Raw genomic sequence first — 15,936 nt, 5'->3', positions numbered from 1 at the left:
GTGACGCTGACAGAAGCCGAACAGGGAGTCGAGAGAGGGCTCAGAGGGGAATAGCGTTTTGTTTCTTTTTTTCTTTTATTTGGACCTCTTATTCTTTGTCAGTTTTTGGGACACATGGCTTTATGTAAACAGCAGGCTGTAGCCATAATAATAACAACAGCGTGACTGTTCTGTTCCAAGCGTTCACGTCCCTCTCTCTCTCTCTCTCCCCCCCCCCTCTCTCTCGCTGTGTCTCTCTCTCACACGGCGCTGTTTTGACAGTCGGGGTCGCAGTGAACCAACACAAGCTAACACCATTCTATTAGCATTGGTAAGTCTATAGTTAGCTGGCTAACTGTAGCGCGGCTAACGTTAGCAGCACCTCGTACTCGTCTTAACACCTGTCAGTGTTTCTTAAGACGTCGCTCAGTTTCTCGGGCTACGGTATAGCGACAGCTTTTCTTTAACGTTGAATGCAATAAGTTGCACAGAACAAGAAGAAAATGCTAGCTAACAGGCTAACACTTAAGTAGCAAGGTAGGTGGCTAATTATAATCGCTGGAGGAGAGAGGCAGGCTAATGCCGTGGGCTAGCTATTGTTAGCTTTGGCTAAAGGTTCCAAGTCAACTGCAGCATAGCTTGACCCCCCCGTACCACCACCACCACCACCACCACCACCACCACCTGTGTTGCTCAACAGACTGTCTCAGCGTGGGGAGGATTGTTCAAGAGAGGACGCGCTGCTTGCAGGGGGAGCAGAACGGTGAGCAGCTGAGCCTCGAACTTGACTTGTTGTTGAAATGTATTGGAAATATTCTGTAGTCGGATACGCCAGTGGTTCTCAACCTGTGGGTCGGGACCCCAGATGATTTATGTTTTTGGGTTGGGTCCCCAGATGAGTGAAGTGACAATTTAAGTAACCTTTTCAATACCTAAAGAAAGCTAAGAAAAAGACCATAACTGCATAAAAAGTAATATGGTCAAACAATGGCCAAATTGTCAAATAATATAAGAAAGAGTCAAACATTGTGAAAATAGCCGATTTACAAGTGTGATATTTATCTGTGGCACTACATTCCTTGTGCTTGTCAGGGTGGGGGGTCCCCAGTTCAGATATGATTATTTTGGGGGGTCACGGCCTGAAAAGGTTGAGAACCACTGAGATACACCACTGGTTATTTACATTAACCCTCGCTGTGACCTGTGACACCGAAGATGCCAAGTTAACGTTACATCTACCTAACAACAACAACAGCACTGTGTTGTTGTTGGGAATGAATGAGCTACTAAACCATGGTATATCCAGTTATCGTGCCCTGGCTGCACAGAGTCCACATTATCAAGTGAAAGCAAGGTGTTGTTGCTGCCACATGACTCTGTGTGTGTACACACACACACACACACACACACACACACACACACACACACACACACACACACACACACACACACACACACACACACACACGTGTGTAAGTTCAGTGCCTGTCAGAACAGTCTGGTTAGTAAGTGTTAATGATAGGATCATAATGCATTTACGACTGACTGACTTTATTCGTTCAGGGCTGTCATATGTTAGTTAGTGTGTCCAATTTTGAGCCCCCAGACTGACTCGCCATTCAAGAAATAACCAGTGTAATGTTTCAGTATAACTGGCCAGGAGTTTATAACTAAGAAATGCTTGTCAAATAGAAGCGTTTGTATTGTGATATATATATATATATATATATATATATATATATATATATATATATATATATATATATATATTTTATAGATTACATTATATTAGATAGATAGATAGATAGACCTTTATTAATCCTGAGGGAAATTCAGTTGTCATAACAGCACCAGCAGTAAGGATGAAACAAAGATACAGTTATTATGGGTAGAGAACAGGTACATAATAAATAGTAACACAAGTAACAAAAAAAGTAACAATATATCATATAAAAGACATAAAAAAATCTGACCTGGCCTTCTGCACCTGTGCTGGGCAGGTGTCCAGAGTCAGAGTGTATAGGCCACCAGTACGTGGAAAGGAGGTGAGGGCAACAAATAGATTGGACATGTATGCTGCTGCTGCTGCACAAGATGGTTTCACAGTGCAGGCTGTCGGAGTGATTCAGACATCATCTTATGGTAAACGGCATGTGTAACTGGAAACATAAATACTGTAGAATTTGATGCATGCCTGGATGTATAATGATTGTAAGCTCCAGGGGGCGTAGGAGCTTGTTACCACTTTCAAATTGTATGATGTCCAATATAGTCCAATAGTCCAATAGTAGAGTCAGTGTTATTAACACAAAGTGAGTGGCTGGTTTATTTAGTGTTAAAGTGTTGTTGTCACCAAAGCTCTTTGAAGTGCAGTAAAGTGCATCTATATGTAAAGAATGCTTGACAAGATAGGTGAACCTATTCTTTTTGCTAGAATCTCAAACATGCATGGGGAAGAAAGCCATTTAGGTATCGTTCTGGGATCTGAGGAGGCGAATCATTGAATCAACAGTCTGCTTGTTGCTAAGGCCAGTGCTGAGAAAAATGGAGGATCCTGCTGCCTGCTTCTTTCTGCCTCATGATCTGCACCTTGCATATAGTACGTGCTTCGCAGGCTCACGGTTGAGAAAATCTTTTAGCATTGGTGGATGAAGTGTTAGACTAGTGGGCTTTACTTATCTTTAAATGAATTCGAATTCTACATTCCTTATATCATGATAGTTAAAATGGTTTAACTGTTATCCTAATTAGCCTTATCATTTCTTGTTATTTTGTGGCTGCATGTATGATGATTGCGGAGCATAATATTACATATTTTGAAACCATCTCACTACCACAGACGTGTTCACGATCAAGCATTAACGCAGGGGAAGTTTTGTAAATGAAAGATTCTACCAGTACCAGAATGGAATTTATTTTCGCATACTCTGTGCCACAGGCTCAAGTCAGTGAGATTGGCGGTTCTCATCCATTGAAATGTGATCTGTATGTTGGTTTGTCGACCAGGTACCCATATATCTGCTTCTGTCTCTGAATCTGTGTTTGCAGCAGCAGCAGCAGAGTGGCTTTTTCTAGAGAGATTTGAAGAGCTATTTATAGATCTCTGCCAGAGCACCGAGCATGGTGCTGTTGCTGCTGCTTCCCCTCGCTCTCACTTCTCTTCATCACTCCTCCTGTTTCTCCCTTTCTCAGCCCATTGCTGTTTTTTCCCTTCCTGTTCTCCTGCTCTCTCTGTCTTTATCACAATTATTCTCCATCTCTCTCTCTCTCTCTCTCTCTCTCTCTCTCTCTCTCTCTCTCTCTCTCTCTCTCTCTCTCTCTCTCTCTCTCTCTCTCTCTGTATTTATTTCCCTGTCTTGCTCTCACCCCATCCTCTGTTTCATCTCCATCCTCCATTGCTTGCCTGATGTAAATTATTGATTGGATCAGAAGGGAGGCGACTTGTTGTGTGGATGTGAGTCTGGCATCAGAATGGGCAAGACAAGTTTATTTGTTTAGACATTTCAGCAAGGACATTTTATGTGCTTTACACAAAACATTACAAACAAACATGCAAAATAAATTATTATTAAAGGACATTTGAATTACAATACAAGTCGAGCAGGGCTAGAGGTACTTGACTGAAGGTTGATTTGCATGCCAGTGTCGTGCACCAAAAATACAGATCTACAGGCTCACAGTGAGCTTATAGAGCTGCTATGTTCTTCAGTGTGCGACACCCGTGTGCAACCAAGTATGTAACTCAGGCACGACACTGAACGAACAGAGAAAGGTAAATGCTCACTTCATTGAGTGAATCAGTATGGGTTTTGGTTAAATGAAAACAATTCAGCAGTTGTTTGTATCAGAGTCACAAGATCAATACATTAATTTTAAACAATTCAATTCAAAATTGGCCCCATGTAAAAGTAGAATCCCCCCCGTCGAGATCAAGTTTTTATTTCCAAAGGCTTATTTAGGCCTACTCGTTGCGCTCACACACATTGTATTTTTTACCATGTTTTGTAATAACTTCACTCTGACTCCACATACTGCACTGGGTCTTCAGCACCTCATTAGATCATGTTAACTGCTCAGTGTTATCCAAGGTATATTTGGCTGCTAATCTTGCCACAGCTTCCTCCTTGAGTACCTCCCTCTAGCTACTTCCCCTCTTACACCTTCCCTTCCCTTGAGAGGAAGTGACTACCTACCTGCCTCAATGCAGAGGAAGCTGGAGGCATTGGCATGTACCCCCCCTTACGTCACGTGGTCAACCTGAGATGAACCTGTGGGATATACTGGGACTGCGGAGGCAATAGTTTTGGTTGCACTCATGTAAGCAGGTTCAAACAGGTTCAATGCTAAATCGGTACATTTATTTATTTTTCTTTTATTGTTCCCTTAAGGCAGTGGTTCTCAAACTGTGGGCCAGGACTCTCCAAATGATTTTGGAGACCCCCCCTGCCTCTCTCTCTCCCCCTCTTTCTCATTCTCGCTTTCTTTCTCTGTCTCTTTCTCTCTCTCCGTCGCGTGCGCGCTGCCGACCCGGATCCAACAAGCCCTCCGCCGGCCCTCAGCGACCCACGGTACCGGAGTGGTGGCCGTTTTTTTCGGTTGAAAAACGCTGATCTATTTTTTCGCCCGGGGGTCCTCCGGGGAGTCCCCGCGGATCCCGGAGGACCCAACCGCCCTGCCAGCGTTGATAGGGTGATGTCGATCAGTAAAAACAGAGAGATGTGTCAGGGTGAGCGGTGGTCACCTTATCACCGCGGCTCAGTGACGTCATGTTGTAGTTTTCAAACCACCGCGGTGATAAGGTGACCACCGAAAATGGTAGCATGCGCCCCCCTTAAGTGTATATACAGGGTATCTGCACATTTTTAAAGTGACAATTTAATACCTCTAAAATGAAAAGAATAAATAAGGCCATTACTGCATCAAAAGTAATGAACAAACTATACTATAAAAATACTCAAACACTGGCCAAATTGTCAAATTACCTAAGAAAGAGGGAAACATCTTTATATTAAAATTGGCTTAAAGGAGTTCACCCAAAAAAGTACTTATTTTCTATCAGTTACACACCCAATGAAGCCCTGAATTCTGAAGACCTTCTTCAGATGCTTGTAAAAGTAAAATAAAGAGAAATATTTGTAAATATATAAAAAAATGTTTTTACTTAAACTCTCAAGGTTGAGCTCAGCATGGCAGCCTCAGTGCAAGTTTTCTGTCACATAAAGCTGGCAGATTGCCTGGCTTGGCTGCATAATGTTGTATGTAAACACCACTATCCATGCTTGGTCACATGCAGTCATCTCCTTGGGTCAATTATAGAACCCAGCCCACCTATGAGTTGGACAATGGACATCCCTCAAGCTGAGCTCTGTTTACCCAAAGTTCACTGGTGAGTTCTTGTGACCGTCCTTTTGATGCTGAACTTTTGACTCAGCAATTGGTTACAGGGACAAAAATATGCAAATATGCTCTCTGATTAATCTTTTTCTCAGGTTTTTCATTGCCCCCTCTTCCCAGTCCCTGTGTTTCACGAGTGTTGTGTTCTGTTTATCCGGCAGCTACCATCGCTAAGCTCGTTCGTACATTCAAGCCATAGGCTAAGTATTACGACTTGTGGATTCATGAGGAAAAGAAGATAAAAGATGGAAGATCTGCTGCAGTCCAGTGAGAGTTAGAGACATAGGCTAACCGATGCTTGCATTGTATATCGCTCCAGCAGATCTCTGTAATGCGTGTGTCTTTTTTATGCTAAAATGAGTTAAAACAGGACTTTGAAGAGAGTGAAGGAAGAGATTACTTTTCTCCTCTCAATGAAGGATCTTTCCTGTGCTCCTAGTGACATACAGTAGACCATTAAACAGCTGGGCTGCTTGACTAGCCCTGGGCTGGCTGTCATAGCAATTATATTGTTACAGAGAGAGAGCGAGAGAGAGAGAGAGAGAGAGAGAGAAACAGCAATAGAGAGAGCAAACAAGCACTACAGAGACCAGTGAGAGAGAGAGGGCACACAAAAGGGAGGGTTGGAGGAGAAGGGAGCGGTGAGCAGTGTGCGCATGATAGTGACAGCGGTAGAGGGAGAAAGAGAGAGCAATGGAGCCAACGAGCCAGCTTTCTGTATCCCAGTAGCGCTTGTGCTTCATTCAGAAAAAGAAAGGGGGCAGTCAAAGGAGAGGCTTCCATCCTCGTTCATAAAAATGAAATAAAAACAAGGTACCAGCAGTACCTACTACCTAGATAGAGGACCACAACGAGTGGAAGAGACAGAGAAGAAAAGGGAAAAGACAAGAGATTAGAGCTAAAGAGAGGGAGAAAGCTACCCACCCCATAAAACCAAGCTGATTTAGTTGCCGTTGGGGATGGAATTTATTTGGCTCCAGCGTTTATTGAGACAAAACTAATGTCAGCAGCGTCGTCTCGGTTCAAAGCCTCTGCTACGGCATCTGCCGCCACCGCTTCTCTGTCTATAATGTGCTTTTATCTGTGAAACACCTGATCCTGCTTGGATGGAAATCCACAGAGCTCAACTCTAAATACAGTAAGCTGCTACTGTGTGTGCATGTGCGTGCGTGTATGTGCATGTGTGTGCACACCAGTGTCAGTGAATGTTACTAATATATAGGTAGGCAGAGTAAGATGTAAACCTATTCTCATGCATTTCACAACTTTTGTTCAATTCACAAGCCTTTGCCACTGTTCTAATTGCCTCTTATCTGGGCTGAGTATCATTTTGTAATGTTCCCGGGGTATGATTTGGATCTCAAAGCACCAAGCTCCCTTTTCGTGCAGGCATCTCCCTTCATCAGAAGCCCATTATTGCTGCAAAGCGCTATATCATTTTATTTAATTAGCCCCCTAAGTACGAAGATGAAAAGAACAGGTCTTGCACTGTGTGTGTGTGTGTGTGTGTGTGTGTGTGTGTGTGTGTGTGTGTGTGTGTGTGTGTGTGTGTGTGTGTGTGTGTGTGTGTGTGTGTGTGTGTGTGTGTGTGTGTGTGTGTGTGTGTGTGTGTGTGTGTGTACGTGTGTATATCTCCAACTTAACATTTTAATTGTATGTATGTCGTTTTTCTTTTATGGCAGAGCGTTGGAATCGGTTGTTTTGGTTATTAGTCATTATGGGATGATGGTACCTTAGTTTTGTATAGGTAGTGTTTGCTTTGATGTTGGTGCGTTTGTGTGTTTTACTGTGGTTTTATAGTGTCTACTGCACTGACACACAAACACCCGCGCGAAAGTCGTGTTTGGTTGCGGCCAGTGCTGAGGTAATAAAGGAATTCCCTGCAACTGCGTCCCTGTGCTAGAGAGATGGGGGCGGGGAGAGTCACCGGGTAGGGAGGGGACGTCACTGTGTAGCCCTGTAACACTGATGATAGGAAGAGGACACAGAAGAGGTTTATGTGCTGTTTACTGTATAGAAACCCACACATACTGTATGATGCTGGAGTTGCGGTGATCAGGCCATGCTGAATGCATTGAACAAACCCACCACTGTTTTCTTATAATTGTTTATTATTTCAGTTCATTAAGGAGGATAATATGTAGCTTGTCTCATTGTCACCAATGAAAGACCCCCCCCCCCCCCCCCCCCCCACACACACACACGCAGACACACACGCACGCACGCACGCACGCGCGCGCAGACACACACACATTATATTTATTGCAGAACACAATGTGCTGGAACAGAGAGAGGGAGAGAGCTGAGAGCGGCAGAGAAAGAGACAGTGTGAGTGTGAGAGAAAGCGCAGCAGAGCCCTCTTGAATAAAAAATCTGTGGCTATAAATAGCAAGCCGTCCTCCTGGCCTCAGCGCTCTTTCTGGTTTTGAAAACCTGTCTTTTTCCCTCACTTGCTGTGATGGTTATGGAGCCAGGCTTAGCAAATCTGTCCGCAGGCTAAATCATGGTTATCGCTTGCCTATCACTGACTTTTTATTTTTGTTTTACATTCTGACATTTCTCTTTTTGTGCCATCCTAAATCAATCCATTGCAATGCGGGAGCAGTTACATAATGTGTCTCTGTAAGAGAGATCAGGGGAGTTTTTGTGTGTTTTGCTGCATTAAAATAATTGAAAGTATATCGATGTCCTTTCTCCCTAATTTCACTAGCTAAATGACAGTGACATTATGATTCCAGCTTCTTGTTGTTTAAACTCCCTAAGACGGACGACAAGCAAAGCATCGCCTAAATTAGATAGAAGCAGCCCATTGGGTGTCAAGTTGCCCTGGCTAATGCTGTTTGCTCCGTGATGTCTCCTAGCCGGCACATTTGGCCCCACACTCAAGGGAGAGAACAGAATGGCACGGCTGAAGTGGCTAAAGCCGGGAGCTTAGCCCCAGCCCACATAATGAAGTCTATATCACCTCACTGTCAGTGTCTGTATGCGTGTTCGCACACATGCATGTCCTAGTGTTTACTGTGTGTGTACATGTACTTGCATACGTGCATATGTGTATATGTGCGCGTTCCTTGCGAGTACCCCTGCCCAGGTAGGTGCTGCCCCTGCAGCATCCTTCCTGCATGCTAATTAGCAATCTGTGGGGAAAAAATCCTCTCTGGGGGGGAGAGAGAGAGAGAGTGAGAAAGCAGCATAGAGGAAAAAAGAGAGAAAGAAAGGGAGGCCAAAAAAAATCAATAGCAGCCCCCAGAGTGGCTGCTGCTGTAATTGCCTTTAAAGTCAGCAAGTTCACACTCCTCTCATCCTCCTAACTGCTCTACCAAAGTTGTTCTCTTCTACACTTTCCTCTTTTAAATAAACACAAACAGAGGCAGATAAACAGTTGTGGAGCAACTTGCAAAGACGTTTTGCCCCCTCTCTGCATCCCTTCATATCGACCTCTTCTTTTTACGGTGCGTCTCTGCAGGAGGCTAGCTGCCTATAAGTGTGTGTGTGTGTGTGTGTGTGTGTGTGTGTGTGTGTGTGTGTGTGTGTGTGTGTGTGTGTGTGTGTGTGTGTGTGTGTGTGTGTGTGTGTGTGTGTGTGTGTGTGTGTGTGTGTGTGTGTGTGTGTGTGTGTGTGTGTGTGAGAGTAATCTTGCATACTGCTGGACCGATCATATATTATTTTAAATATTGAACTTTAATTTTGTAGGAAGTCAATGGGGCTCGGAATCGGGCTGGAACCTTGCCCAAATATATGAGTATATGAGTCATACGTCTCATATATGATACATGACTGATGTCACAGGTTGGCCACATGTCGAGATCCACATGGGATATGTCATTTAAGCCAGGTTTATTTTTGGCATTTTCCGCTTTATATTAAGATAGAAAGTGAACAGCGTGATGTATTCTATGTGGTTTGCGCTCATACTCTGTGATCCCCTCTGGGCTTCCCCCATATCTCCTCTTTTGATCCCTTGCTCCATTGGCTTTTCCCCCAGTTTTTATAGACCCTGGAGCTCTTTTAGTTAGTTCGAAGCTGTTTTGAACTAAATGGACGTTTTTAACCCATTCAATCCGCATCTGTCATTTTAGATTTCTTTGGCTATTTAAAAATAGCAGATATACAAGCTCATAGCGTGCCACCGAGTGCCATGCTATGAGCTTGTAGATCTAGATGAGCTTGTAGATCTAGAATTTGTGCAAATCTTTGAACGTATATATATTTTTTTGTAAAATATTTTGTTCCAGGAACCACCAGAAGCAAAGATTTGAGTTACAAATGTTCGCTTTAAAAACATATTCGAATATTTGCACAAAATGTTCACGATCTTTCAAAAATTGTAGATCTACAAGCTCATATCGCGGCACAGAGTGCCGCGCTATGAGCTTGTATATCTGCTATTTTTGAATAGCCAAAGAAATCTAAAATGACAGACATGCGTGCTCCGATTGAATGGGTTAAACTCTAGGACGGTGGTCACAGCAAGTTGAATGGACACACAGCCGAAAGATAAACATTATGCTGTAGCTAACAACGCTGCTTTACCCTAGTGTCTTTACATTTTAGGGAGGGGTGTGCATTCTCATGGCAACTGAAGGCTAGATGCAGGGCTGAAAAGAGAGAGAGAGAGAGATGGGGGAAAGAAAAGCTCGGCGGTAGGTAGAGAAACTGCTATACTTAGGTGGGGTTTTGGGAGCGGTTGGTTGTTGGTTGCAGGTGAGCAGATGGCAGAGCGCAGCAAGGTGCTGGCCTGCCACCGCTGTCAGGTCAGCTCCGTGATCTGGCTCCTCCTGCGTTGTGTGCTGCAACTCTAATTAACACTACCTGCTAATCTGTGCTCGTCTCTTGTCTGTAAAACACACACACACACACACACACACACACACACACACACACACACACACACACACACACATACACACACTGTGTGAGCAGCACAATGCAGTAGATCTGATTACTAAAACATTTTAAATATTGCATTGTGCAAAGAAAGATGCACTCTATTAAACACGCATAGGCTGCTTTTGGATAGGTGTTATTGCTGACATGGAACGAGCACAATAAACCTTGCATGCTGCAATAGGGCTTTAACTACCCTGGAGTTTTTGGTTTGTTTGGTGTGCTCAAATAATGGGTTTATGAAAACCTTTCAGATTAAATGTACATGAATTCCATTCATTATTTTGGTTTGTTTTTGTTTGGTAGACTGGTTGGCTGAATGTGAGCACTGCAGTGGTTAGGTCGGGTGTTACTGTTCTGTATTCAAAATATCCCAGTGAAGAATTCTCTGTAGCATGTGTGTCATTTGGTGACTATGGTCCATACATGCCTCAGTCTACAATGGGACTGTCATCAGCTCATACGTATTCTATTTTAGCATCATTGCTAGACTGGTAATGGCCTAATGCCCTGGTAATATAATATAATAACATAAAGGGATAGAGATCATTAGATCAATGCCATATTTGTATCAGCCTGTGCTGTATGCAGCATACGTTGGTTTGTATACTTCCTGCTGTTCATGCATATTTTTTCTTTCAAAAATCCTCTCAGAAAATAACAGCAGTTCTAAAATACTGTTTTCAGCTATTGATAGTTGTTAACTTGTTAAAGCCTGCCCCTGCCTCTGACCTTCTTAGCCAAGCCCCTTCCCCTAAATGGGAGGCATTTGTTATTCTTTTCTAACAATATCACAACCATCAAATCTGAAATTGTTACAACTGCTGGTGTGATCTCTGCAGTCGACCTTATGAAAGTCGGGCAACAATGAGAAAAGTCACTAGCATCTCAAACTCTGAACATTGCAGGTTTGTTGCTATGATGAGCGTTCCACTTGCTGTCTTGAGCCTTTCCCTTGTTAGAATTAGAATGCTAATTGCTAACAAAAAAAAAGTCATATCACTCCAGTCTTAGCTACACTAAACTTGCTCCCCGAGTTAGTCGTAATTTTTGGAGATGCCGCTTTCATCAATTATGCTCCCAAACCTTACACCAGGGGTCTTCAACATTTTTCAGACCAAGGACCCCCTAGCTGAGAGAGAGATGAAGCAGGGAGAACCCCCACTATATATTGTATAAAATGATGTTGCAGATTTAACTTTTTCGTAGAGTTCATAGATAGCTTCATAGATTTGTTTGACAGCACTACCATCAGTGTTGTGTAACTCAATGCTTTATTTGTTTACACATTATCTTTTCTATTAATATGTTGGATTCATGTTGGTAACATTAATCCATGAATGACTTTTCAGACATTTAACCTCTTAAACCCTCATTACTTGACCTTTGGCTCTGTACTTGGTCTGCTCTTTTTTCCATCTACACCAAACCTCGTTGCCGAAAATAAACGTCTGTGACCTTAATGTAGATCTGCTATTTCCGGCTAATGTTCCCCTTAGAATAGGGATGCTAGGATTCAAGTGGTTAAAGATAGGGTAAATGATATTTTTTGGTTAAAACAAAACGTTTCTTGTTAAAAGGTTAAAGAACTATATTCTGATAGTAATCATTGTAATAGAATGTTTGTTCAGTAACAGGAGTCTCCCCGTCTCTCCAGCTCTTTAATGAACAAAAAATACATTTTCAGGTAGGTGACAATATTTCAGCCAATCGGGAGAGAGTTCCCATTTATCAGCCTCATTTCTATAGTGTTCCAGTTCCAATTTTGTCTGCTCATTTCTTTGTGTCATCACTTCCAATTTCACTTGTTTAATCTGTATCCTGTCTGAGTTCTCTATCCTAATTGGATACAATTGGTATCCTGAAAATGCATTTTCTGTTTAATTACGAGCTGGAGAGACATGGAGACTCCTGTTACTGAACAAACACTCTATAGCAATGAGTACTATCGGAATAAAGAGCTATTTAACACTTATTTAACCAAAGAAAATCGCCTACCCTACCTTAACGAACGCCAGAGGTTAATCTCATAATGTACCTACCAGTGCCAAGCTCTTTTTGTTGTTTTTTTGTTTTTTTCATGTCGTCATAGCCCCCGCTAAATCCGTTTAAAATCCGCGTTCATTTGGTTAGACACAAACACGGGATCCGTGAAAAACAAAAACAAAAAACTCCGAGCCGATCCGTGCCGCCATTTTGAAGTTACAGGCGAGAACGTTAGACAGGACGATGCGGTGAGGAAAACCACAAGGGAGATAAATCGATTCTAAGCTGATGCCTAGACAGGAAACGGATGCGAGCGAAAAAAACGGAACCAGTTTTATTCCGTTTCCGGTCGGCCCCGGAACCGGAAATGGGTCGAAAAAAATTCCGGAATGTGCACTTTTTCGATTTAACATGGGAAATGCGAGTCGCGTAGATCTACGCGACTGGCACACTGCGGCTTTAAATCGGTTCGCGTAGATCTACGCGACTGGCACGCGATGTGTTAATCTAAATACCACAAAAACAATTCCTATCGCACAAAGATTTGGCACTGGCAGACCTCTTGTTTCTGAGAATAGAAATCGATCATTAAAATAATATTATACATTTTTCGGTCAAATAACGGGTGTGGTTGAATAATCAAATATTCGTTACTAAGAGCAGTAGAATAGTTGACCTTTTTGGTCAGTCATGCACATCCCTAGTCGTAACTCTGAGGACCCCCTACGGGTCTGTTGAAGACCAATGCCTCCTGGAAGTATGATGCGTGATGGGTTTTTTCACACAGAGGGAGAGATTCTCTGAAAAGTTGCATGTGTGATGTTACCAGGAAGATGTATAATGTCACCAATAGGTCAAACCTGTCATGGTCCAATATGTGGTACCTTAGCAACTTTAGCTTCAGCATTAGGGTTGTAACTTGTCATGGTAGCCTGTGTTACAGACTCAGAATCAGTTTTATTATATTTGTCACATCATAGGTTTACAGGTGTAAATCCGTGGGTGAAATTCATTTTTGTGCAAGCTCCGTCATTTTGTTGTTTTCCAGGAAAGAAAGGGATAAAAATGGAGACCAGAAGTTACGCTGATTACATTACTTGCCAACTGATAACGCCAGTATTTATCTTAATTTTTAAGCTGTGCCAGCCACTTCAACTCAAGTGACTGTGTAGTGTGTACAGTATGTATGCAATGCATGCATGCATTGTATGTCTCTATGTATCATTCATGAATGTTCGATTATAAAAATCAAGGTTCGAATAATAAAACAATATACCAGTCAGAGCTTTGTGAGTTCTCACTTGACTCCTGGCGCCTGTTACCTTACACAGCAGCTGATAGACCGGTGGGATTTCTGAAATATGTGATTGTTAGAGGCATTTGGGGGTAAAAGTTGGGAACAAGGCCATTTTACATAATTCAAGGGTGCTGAATCAGAAAAACACTGTTCCCAAGCAAAATTCTTAGTGCTTAACCTCCTAATTTGCATATCAAAATGGCTGCCGATTTTGAAGTATTTCTTAAACAACTCTATAACAAAGCAAGCAAATCTGACAAATAAAGTGTATATATTTATGTTCTGAGGGTCATACAATGTGTGGAAGATATTTGTAATGTAATAAATGTAAATAATGTAAATAAATATGCAAATTAGAGGCCACCATTGGTGCAAAATGGTGCAAAAGGTGCATCCCCCTTATTTTGTTTCTAATTATCTGTATTTTTGCCATCCTTAGGACATCTAAAATACATACTTTTTCCCCATGCTAAATATTTAGTTTTTGACCTTCTAATCTGCATATCTGTGAATGGCTGCCAAATTGGCAAATTCGCACCTTTATCTTCAATAACTCTGCGGCCAGGCAAGCAAAATTGACAAATGAAGTGTCTATATACAGTTTCTACAATGTGAGTAAAGAATTTGTAAGTAATATAATATGATAATATAATATAATATAATAATAATCAGCCTAATCCGAAATATGCAAAATAGCGCCCCCCATAACAGATAACGGGTTAGTACTCTAAAGATACTGTATTGGCCATTGTTGAACGAAAGTCTAGACACTAGACCACATTCATACAAGGAGGTTGATCATCACTCCGTTGCTGACATGCACACATGGCTGTGCATCGTAACCCAGATTTCCGGCATTTGCAACGACGTGTTGTGCATTGCTTATGGCATGCACATGAAATCATCGGACAAAGTCAGGTATAGAGCGGCTAGCGTCGCTAAAAAGCCTATTAGAGACCAGTAGAGTCTAGTACAGTACAGCCTAGTACATCCAAGACTAGTCCAGCCTTTTGGGAGAACAGACTAGGGGAGGGTGGTATAGGCTATACTAGCATGGAACAGGCTGGACTAGGCTAGACTAGGTTGTACTAGGCTGTACTAAACTCTAATAGGCTCTATTAGGCTGTACTAGGCTCTTGTCCGCCCTGTAGATCCTCAACCCATAGGGACTAACCACTGTGTACACGGGCAATAGCTTGTGTGGGCACGAGAAATAGTTTTGCATGAACATTTGTAGGCCAAAGTAAAGTACTGCCTTCTATAGCCTAATAGAGCCCAGTAAAGCCTAGCAAAGGCTGCTAGAGCTGAAAGCAGACTATTAGAGCCCAGCAGAGACTAGTACAGTAAAACCTAGTACACCCAGGTCTAGCCTAGTCCAGCCTGGTGGGAGAACATAATAGGGGAGGGGGTACCAGGCTATGCTAGGACTGATAAGGCTGGACTAGGATAGATGAGGCTGTACTAGGCTGTACTAGACTCTAATAGGCTATATTAGGCTGTACTATGCTCTTGTCAGCCCTGTAGATCCTCATCCATAGGGACTAACCACTGTGTACACGGGCAATAGCTTGTGTGTGCACGAGCAATAGTTTTGCATGAATCTTTGTAGACCATAGTACAGATCTGCCTTGCACAGCCTAATAGAGCCTAGTACAGCCTAGCACAGCCTACTAGAGCTTAAAACAGCCTATTACAGACCAGTAGAGTCTAGTATAGTACAACCTAGTACACCCATGACTAGTCCAGCCTTTTGGGAGAACAGAATAGGGGAGGGGGTACAAGGCTATGCTAGGACTGATAAGGCTGGACTAGGATAGATTAGGCTGTACTAGGCTGTACTAGACTCTAATATGCTCTATTAGGCTGTGCTAGGCTCTTGTCAGCCCTGTAGATACTCAGACCATTGGGACTAACCACTGTGTACACGGGCAATAGCTTGTGTGTGCACAAGCAATAGTTTTGCATGAACCTTTGTAGACCATAGTACAGATCTGCCCTGTACAGCCTAATATAGTGTTGTACAGACCAGCACAGCCTACTGGAATTTAAAACAGTCTATTAGAGACCAGTAGAGTCTACAACAGTAAAGCCTAGTACACCCATAGCCTAGTCCAGCCTTTTGATGGAACAGACTAGGGGACGGCGATATAGGCTATACTAGCATGGAACAGACTGGACTAGTTAAGACTAGGTTGTACTAGGCTCTATTAGGTTGTACTAGGCTGCACTAGTCCCTTGTCAGCCCTGTCGATACTCAGACCATTGGGATTAACCACTGTGTACACGGGCAATAGTTTGTGTGTGCACGACCAATAGTTTTTTTCCCTGTTGGCCATCTAAGTGTACCTATAGCCATCCCCATCCCACTCTATATAGTTGTGTTGAAAGTAGTT

The 15,936-nt window shown here is 42.7% G+C and overlaps 1 protein-coding gene across 13 annotated transcripts in view; it reads left to right on the top strand.

Moving 5' to 3' along the window:
* Positions 1-15,936, top strand: part of r3hdm2 (R3H domain containing 2) — a 93,444-nt gene continuing 77,508 nt past the window's right edge. For all 13 annotated transcript variants that reach the window (XM_084063310.1, XM_084063308.1, XM_084063305.1 and 10 more), the window contains exon 1: positions 1-742. The gene's annotated coding sequence lies outside the window, so the exon portion shown is untranslated. The remainder of the gene's footprint in view (positions 743-15,936) is intronic.

Source organism: Gymnoscopelus microlampas (genome assembly GCF_963454915.1).
Source record: "Gymnoscopelus microlampas genome assembly, chromosome: 7".
Lineage (NCBI taxonomy): Eukaryota > Metazoa > Chordata > Actinopteri > Myctophiformes > Myctophidae > Gymnoscopelus > Gymnoscopelus microlampas.
This window is presented reverse-complemented; position numbering and strand designations above follow the sequence as displayed.